The sequence below is a fragment of the Delphinapterus leucas genome, chromosome 8 (assembly GCF_059928025.1).
Source record: "Delphinapterus leucas isolate spDelLeu-1000000601 "Yukka" chromosome 8, BTC_Dleu_Yukka2, whole genome shotgun sequence".
NCBI classification, from domain to species: Eukaryota; Metazoa; Chordata; class Mammalia; order Artiodactyla; family Monodontidae; genus Delphinapterus; species Delphinapterus leucas.
This window is the reverse complement of record NC_143136.1, coordinates 64309884-64318880: the sequence shown is the minus strand read 5'-3', so window position 1 is coordinate 64318880 and position 8997 is coordinate 64309884. Positions and strand designations below refer to the sequence as shown.

General features: G+C 39.0%; 1 pseudogene; it reads right to left on the bottom strand.

Annotated features, from left to right (window-relative positions):
* Nucleotides 1-279: 279 nt before the first annotated feature.
* LOC149748577 (lathosterol oxidase pseudogene) overlaps nt 280-8997 on the bottom strand; it is a 33884-nt pseudogene continuing 25166 nt past the window's right edge.

Sequence of the window (8997 nt, the reverse complement as noted above, 5' to 3'; positions counted from 1 at the left end):
TGATTCTTCCAATCCAAGAACATGGTATATCTCTCCATCTGTTTATATCATCTTTAATTTCTTTCATCAGTGTCTTATAATTTTCTGCATACAGGTCTTTTGTCTCTTTAGGTAGGTTTATTCCTAGATATTTTATTCTTTTTGTTGCAATGGTAAATGAGAATGTTTTCTTAATTTCACTTTCAGATTTTTCATCATTAGTGTATAGGAATGCAAGAGATTTCTGTGCATTAATTTTGTATCCTGCTACTTTACCAAATTCATGGATTAGCTCTAGTAGTTTTCTGGTAGCAGCTTTAGGATTCTCTATGTATAGTATCATGTCATCTGCAAACAGTGACAGCTTTACTTCTTCTTTTCCGATTTGGATTCCTTTTATTTCTTTTTCTTCTCTGATTGCTGTGGCTAAAACTTCAAAAATTATGTTGAATAATAGTGGTGAGAGTGGGCAACCTTGTCTTGTTCCTGATCTTAGTGGAAATGGTTTCAGGTTTTCACCATTGAGGACAATGTTGGCTGTGGGTTTGTCATATATGGCCTTTATTATGTTGAGGAAACTTCTCTCTATGCCTACTTTCTGGAGGGTTTTTATCATAAATGGGTGTTGAATTTTGTCAGAAGCTTTCTCTGCATCTGTTGAGATGATCATATGGTTTTTCTTCTTTAGTTTGTTATATGGTGTATCACATTGATTTGCATATATTGAAGAACCCTTGCATTCCTGGGATAAACCCCACTTGATCATGGTGTATGATCCTTTTAATGTGCTGTTGGATTCTGTTTGCTAGTATTTTCTTGAGAATTTTTGCAACTATGTTCATCAGTGATATTGGCCTATAGTTTTCTTTCTTTGTGACATCTTTGTCTGGTTTTGGTATCAGGGTGATGGTGGCCTCGTAGAATGATTTTGAGAGTGTTCCACCTTCTGCTATATTTTGGAAGAGTTTGGGAAGGATAGGTGTTAGCTCTTCTCTAAATGTTTGTAGACTTCGCCTGTGAAGCCATCTGGTCCTGCGCTTTTGTTTGTTGGAAGATTTTTAACCGCAGTTTCAATTTCAGTGCTTGTGATTGGTCTGTTCATATTTTCTGTTTCTTCCCTGTTCAGTCTTGGCAGGTTGTGCATTTCTAAGAATTTGTCCATTTCTTCCAGTTTGTCCATTTTGTTGGCATATAGTTGCTTGTAGTAATCTCTCGTGTTCCTTTGTATTTTTGCAATGCCAGTTGTTACTTCTCCTTTTTCATTTCTAATTCTATTGACTTGAGTGTTCTCCCTTTTTTTCTTTTTTTTTTTGGGGGGGGGGCAGTATACGGGCCTCTCACTGTTGTGGCCTCTCCCATTGCGGAGCACAGGCCCCAGACGCACAGGCTCAGCGGCCATGGCTCATGGGCCTAGCCACTCTGCGGCATGTGGGATCTTCCTGGACCGGGGCACGGACCCGTGTCCCCTGCATCGGCAGGCGGACTCTCAACCACTGTGCCACCAGGTAAGCCCTTCCTTTTTTTCTTGATGAGTCTGGCTAGTGGTTTATCAGTTTTGTTTATCTTTTGAAAGAACCAGCTGTTAGTTTTATTGATATTTGCTATCGTTTCCTTCATTTTCTTCATTTTCTTAAATTGACAAAGGCTTGATATGTGACCCAAGATATGATGTATCCTCGAGAATGTTCCATGAGCACTTGAGAAGAATGTGTATTCTGTTGTTTTTGGATGGAATGTCCTATAAATATCAATTAAGTCCATCTTGTTTAATGTATCATTTAAAGCTTGTGTTTCCTTATTTATTTTCATTTTGGATGATCTGTCCATTGGTGAAAGTGGGGTGTTAAAGTCCCCTACTATGATTGTGTTACTGCCGATGTCCCTTTTTATGGCTGTTAGTATTTGCCTTATGTATTGAGGTGCTCCTATGTTGGGTGCATAAATATTTACATTTGTTATATCTTCTTCTTGGATTGATCCCTTGATCATTATGTAGTGTCCTTCTTTGTCTCTTGTAATAGTCTTTGTTTTAAAGTGTATTTTGTCTAATATGAGAATTGCTACCCCAGCTTTCTTTTATTTCCATTTGCATGGAATATCTTTTTCCATCCCCTCACTTTCAGTCTGTATGTGTCCCTAGGTCTGAGGTGGATCTCTTGTAGACAGCATATATATACGGGTCTTGTTTTTGTATCCATTCAGCCAGTCTGTGTCTTTTGGTGGGAGCATTTAATCCATTTACATTTAAGGTAATTATCAATATGTATGTTCCTATTACCATTTTCTTAATTTTTTGGGTTTATTATTGTAGGTCTTTTCCTTCTCTTGTGTTTCTTGCCTAGAGAAGTTCCTTTAGCATTTGTTGTAAAGCTGGTGTAATGGTGCTGAATTCTCTTAGCTTTTGTTTGTCTGTAAAGGTTTTAATTTCTCTGTCAAATCTGAATGAGATCCTTGCTGGGTAGAGTAATCTTGGTTTTAGCTTTTTCTGCTTCATCACTTTAAATATGTCCTGCCACTCCCTTCTGGCTTGCAGAGTTTCTGCTGAAAGATCAGGTGTTAACCTTATGGGGATTCTCTTGTGTGTTACTTGTTGTTTTACCCTTGCTGCTTTTAATATTTTTTCTTTGTATTTAATTTTTGATAGTTTGATTAATACGTGTCTTGGCGTGTTTCTCTTTGGATTTATCCTGCATGGGACTCTCTGTGCTTCCTGGATGGGATTGACTATTTCCTTTCCCTTATTAGGGGAGTTTTCAACTATAATCTCTTCAAATATTTTCTCAGTCTCTTTCTTTTTCTCTTCTTCTTCTGGGACCCCTGTAATTTGAATGTTGGTGCATTTAATGTTGTCCCAGAGGTCTCTGAGACTGTCCTTAATTCTTTTCATTCTTTTTTCTTTATTCTGCTCTGCAGTAGTTGTTTCTACTCTTTTATCTTCCAGATCACTTATCTGTTCTTCTGCCTCAGTTGTTCTGCTATTGATCCCTTCTAGAGAATTTTTAATTTCATTTACTCTGTTGTTCATCTCTGTTTGTTTGCTCTTTAGTTCTGGGTTCTTGTTAAACGTTTCTTGTATTTTCTCCATTCTATTTCCAAGATTTTGGATCATCTTTACTGTCATTACTCTGAGTTCTTTTTCAGGTAGACTGCCTATATCCTCTTCATTTGTAAGGTCTGGTGCGTTTTTGCCTTGCTTCTTCATCTTCTGTTTGTTTCTCTGTCTTCACATTTTGCTTAGCTTACTGTGTTTGGGGTCTCCATTTCGCAGGCTGCAGGTTTGTAGTTCCCGTTGTTTTTGGTGTCTGTCCCCAGTGGCTAAGGTTGGTTCAGTGGGTTGTGTAGGCTTCCTGGTGGAGGGGACGGGTGCCTGTGTTCTGATGGATGAGGCTGGATCTTGTCTTTCTGGTGGGCAGGTCCACGTCTGGTGGTGTGTTTTGGGGTGTCTGTGGTCTTATAACGGTTTTAGGCAGCCTCTCTGCTAATGGATGGGGTTGTGTTCCTGTCTTGCTAGTTGTTTGGCATAGGGCGTCCACCACTGTAGCTTGCTGGTCGTTGAGTGGAGCTGGGTCTTGGCGTTGAGATGGAGATCTCTGGGAGATTTTTGCCGTTTGATATTATGTGGAGCTGGAAGGTCTCTTGTGGACCAGTGTCCTGAACTTGGCTCTCCCACCTCAGAGGCACAGCCTTGATGTGTGGCTGGAGCACGAAGAGCCTGTCATCCATACAGCTCAGAATAAAAGGGAGAAACGAAAGAAGGAAGGAAGAAGATAAAGTAAAAATAAAATAAAGTTATTAAAATAAAAAATATTTTTTAAGTAACAAAAAAGAAAGAAAGAAGAGAGCAACCAAACCAAAAAACAAATCCAGCAATGATAACAAGTGCTAAAAACTATACTTTAAAAAAAAAAAAATGGACCGACAGAACCCTAGGACAAATGGTAAAAGCAAAGCTATACAGACAAAAATCACACACAGAAGCATACACATACACACTCACAAAAAGAGAAAGTGGAAAAAATATATTTATATCGTTGCTCCCAAAGTCCACCTCCTCAATTTGGGATGATTTGTTGTCTATTCAGGTATTCCACAGATGCCGGGTACATCAAGTTGATGGTGGAGATTTAATCCACTGTTCCTGAAGCTGCTGGGAGAGATTTCCCTTTCTCTTTGTTCGCACAGCTCCCAGGTTTCAGCTTTGGATTTGGCCCCGCCTCTGAGTGTAGGTCGCCTGAGGATGTCTGTTCTTTGCTCAGACAGGACGGGGTTAAAGGAGCAGGTGCTTCAGATCCTACCGAAGCCCGAGCCTCAGCTCCCAGCCCCACCCACCCCCTGGGGTGAGCAGACAAGCCTCTCGGGCTAGTGAGTGCTGGTTGGCACCGATCCTCTGTGCGGGAATCTCTCCGCTTTGCCCTCTGCACCCCTGTTGCTGTGCTCTCCTCCAAGGCTCCGAAGCTCCCCCCCCTCCGCCACCCGCAGTCTCCACCCATGAAGGGGCTTCTAGTGTGTGGAAACCTTTCCTCCTTCACAGCTCCCTCCCACTGGTGTAGGTCCCGTCCGTATTCTTTTGTCTCTGTTTTTTCTTTTTTCTTTTGCCCTACCCAGGTACGTGGGGGCGTTTCTTGCCTTTTGGGAGGTCTGAGGTCTTCTGCCAGCATTCAGTAGGTGTTCTGTAGGAGTTGTTCCACATGTATATGTATTTCTGATATATTTGTGGGGAAGAAGGTGATCTCCACGTCTTACTCTTCTGCCATCTTGAGGCTCTGCCACCATTGGTATTTTGATAGGGATTGCATTGAATCTGTAGTTTGCCTTGGGTAGTCTGGTCAATTTAACAATATTCTTCCAGTCTGTGAATGTGGTATTTTTCCATCTGATTGCATCATCTTCGATTTCTTTTATCAGTGATCTTATTTTCAAAAGAACTTATTTTTATAAAAATATTAAGGCATTTCTGTCATTTTCATTTTCTCATGGGTATGCTGTGAAGTATTCCACAGGTTACATGATACGTGATGCCACAACAAACTAAATGCAGAACTGAGAGTCTAGCTGTCTTCTATTGTTAGACTTTAAAGAGATTTACAAAAATGTAAAACAATGCCACACTTTTCACTGAATTGTTTTATGTGTTATCTTCCACTAAAACTTTTGTTTACATTAACATATAATGGATTCATGGTTGCTTTAAAATAAATATTTAAATGTTCTCACTTCATATCAAGCATCATGAATATCAATAGATAAATTAAAGCTCTTTGAGGTCCTCAATTTTTAAGAGTTTAAAGGAATCCAGAAAGCATAAAGTTTGAGTATTACTGCCCTAGGATGTTTCCCTCATATGTAAGGTTGAAGTGGGCTCATACCATGTCCATGTTCCAGGTGAAGGGAAGGGAGGCAGAGGAAGTGGAGGGAAAGCAACTTTCATTAAGGATATTGCCCAGAACCTGCTCTCAGTGCTTTTGCTCACATCTCATTGGCCAGAATATCATTCCATGGCCATGCCCAGTAAGGAAGAAGATCGGAGTTTTGCAGCAGCAAAAATTACCAGCAAGCTCTCTGAAGCTAGGAGAGGCATGAAACAGATCCTCTCCTCACAGCCCTCAGGAGGAACTAGCCCTCCTGACATGCTGAACTAGGACTTCTATCTTCCAGAACCGCAAGAAAACGAACACCTATTGTTTAACCACCCAGTTTGTGGTATTTTATGGAAACCCTAGCAAACTAATACAGAATGTAAAGTAGCTTAAGAAAACTGCCCACTCAACCAATGAAAACAACCAGACATGGCAGAGATGCATTGGAGGAAAAAAACTTCTATGTTAAAAAAAACAACAAAAAAAGTCTTTAACGTCTGTGTGTGTTCAACTGGCTTGTTGATGACAGAAAGTCATCTGAATATCACCACTCTACTGGTCATGCATATTTATACTTATGTGCATTGCTTTGCCTCTTCTCTGGCTCCCAGACTAAGTATAAATGCAGGAATTGGACGGCTCCTTAAGGTCCCATTTATCTGTGCTCAATTTCCTGTCAGGAATGTAATGGATGACACATGCTAATATATTAACTGCTCTCTCACTATAAACATGTTATGCTAAACAAGCATAACTGAGCTTCCAAAGCGAAAAAATAAACTCTTTTTATACATGAGAATGTGCCTGGTAAAATGTTTTTCTTCTGCTACTCTAGCACTGTCATTTTAGATTCAGTATTATTTCTAAACAAGGTATTTTCTTTGTGATTGAACCTTGTAAAATTATAAGCCAGCATGAAAAGTTTACCATGTAGATCACTTCACAAGGTATATGTATATCAAGACATCAGGTTGCAGACCTTAAATACATATAATTTTTGTCAGTTATACCTCAAAGCTAGAAAAGAAAAAGAAAAATGTTTACCATGTACTCAGCTACAAAAAGCGTGTCAAATGTAAACTGATCAGGTACCAGTGGTCAGCTTGGTGGGTTCATTCAAGGGTCTATCGTTCGGGACTCTGAAAGAATCACAGTTAACATGATGCATGATTATACACTGCCTCCGTGTATCATTGAGGTATTCCCTTTACTAATTCCTCAGATGACTTAGCATTTATAGAAAACCAGCAAGTCACTGGAGTAGTATGGGAGGGATAATGTAGTTAAGGCTGCCACACCTGTCACAGTAAAGAGAAGGCAGCATGGCACAGTGGGAAGATCGTGAGCCTGAAGGTAAAATTATTTAAGTTCTTGCCTTGGCTCTGCCACTGCCAAGCTGTGTGGGATGCAGGCCCTGAGCTTCACCCCTCTGGGCCCGGCTTTCTCCATATGCGAACAGACAGGACTAGAGCATAGAATTTCTCAGATTCATGACTTCTGTCAAAATATTCTCCTGAATCTGAGCTCTCAGGCATTATAATGTGTCTGTTATTTGCAAGAGCTAAAAAATGGGAAGACACATTTTAAAGAGCTTAGTTTGACTCTTTTCACTGTTGGTGAATAAAAGGAGGAATCGACGTATATTTGTTGGGTGTCTACTTGTTTGGCATAGCCCCTAATTAGCTTGGAAAAACTCAATTACTATGTCATCTCCAAAGTTTGCTTCGGTTCTATGTTGGTAATTGAGATTGTGGATGAAAAAGCAGATGTATAGCTTCAGTTCCATTTATGCACGATTCTAACAAAATGCTTTGAACAGAAAAGCAGGTTCATGGTGGACTATGTCCAGTTTAGATTTTTTTCTTTCCCCTATTCTTTCAGTCAAAACTGAAAATCCTGAACTCTTATGTTCCTTTTAGTTAAATGCAGAGATTTTCTGGCTAGACATTCTGTATTTCCTAAAGTTCTATATATCAGTTTCTTTGAAAGCATCAAGGATTCTTGGTACTCAGTTTAGGTGCTGTATAGAAATAGTTGTTGGCTGTACACATTGTAATACAAGCAAAAAGTACATATCCACCAAAATATACGTAGACCTAGTTCCAGGCTAGGATGGTAGGAATAAAATAAGAGTGAACAGCGCTCTCTATTTAGGATTGTCACAGACAAAAGGCTTAATGCCTTCACTAGAGAACAGTGTTTCACTACCACCTGGTTAGTTTGGCCTTTTGAAGTTGAGAAATATTGTACTTATGTGACTTTTCAGAAAAATTAAAATACTTGGAAATATATATGCTTCATTTCTGAGCTGTGGGCTCTTGTGGTTTTCAATATGAATTGGTTTTTATATCTTGTATTTAATAGTTTTTTAAAAAAAAACACCCTGTGGCAGCTGTACCACATAAATAATACCAAGAGAAGCATATGGAGTAAAGAAATTCTTCAAGAAACAGTCAAATAGATCCAGGGCATTTTATGGGTAAAGAAAAAAAATTAAGAGAACTTTGACTCTTTATTTTTTCATTTGTTCATGTCTTGTTTTATAGCCTTTCTAATTCAGCTTCCTTTCTGCACTACGCAATGGCATGAATCCTTATAAAGCTTACCGTTAAAGCCGAACATATACTTAATTTTTAAAGACATGGATCTTCTCCAGAAGCCCTTCCAAATTACAGCACACTAGGGCAATTACATCCTGTCCCTGTTCAATCAAAGAGAAGCATTTATCTGAGAGATTTCCCAGTTTTTACCCAAATTATTCATTTTCACATCCCTGAAAGCATTTGGCAACAGAATTGTAATGTTCATTCACGTTAACGTATTCTGAAAACATTTAAGGAGACAGCGTGAGTCGCCTAAACCCTATATCAGTGCTACCAACTAATGACAACTCTCTGGGTTCTTGCTTCAGAAAACATTAGCTTCACTTTGTGAAGGAAACAAACTGAGACTTTGCCTCATCTGCTTGGCCTTTTATTCCTTAAAAGGGACGAATGGTGAGGGTGCTTTGCTAAATGACGATAGAAAGGCAACTCTAGAAATTATCAAAAGAATAATGTCTTGATAGGAAAGCCAGACAAAACTTGTGATAAACAGTCTACCTTAGACTAAGAATAAACACTTTTTATTTCCAAAAAAGCTCGTCTTACTCCTCCTATGTTAGTGAAATATACACCCCAGTGAATTCAGTTATTTTTTATATGAACCCCTTTGTCCCCCACCAAACACCTCTTTTTTATTTATTCAACTATTTTTTCCAGTTTTATTGGGAAATAATTGACATGTACCATGGTATAAAGTTTAAAGTGTACAATATAGTTTGATTTACATAGATTTTGAAATGATGACAATAGGTCTAACATCCATCATCTCATAGACACAACAAAAGGAAAAAAATTTCACCTGGTAATGAGAACTCTTAGGGTCTACTCTTTTAACAGATTTCCTATACTGTATATCATACAGCAGTGTTAACTGTATCATGTTGTAGCTTACATTCCTAGTACTTGCTTGTAACTGGAAGTTTATACCTTTTGATCAACTTCCTCCAATTCCCCCTCCCCTCACCCCTCATTGTCCCCTCTAATAACCAGTCTGATCTCTGATCTTTTTGTATGAGTTTGGTGTGTTAGTTTTTAGATTTCCTGTATAAGTGAGATCA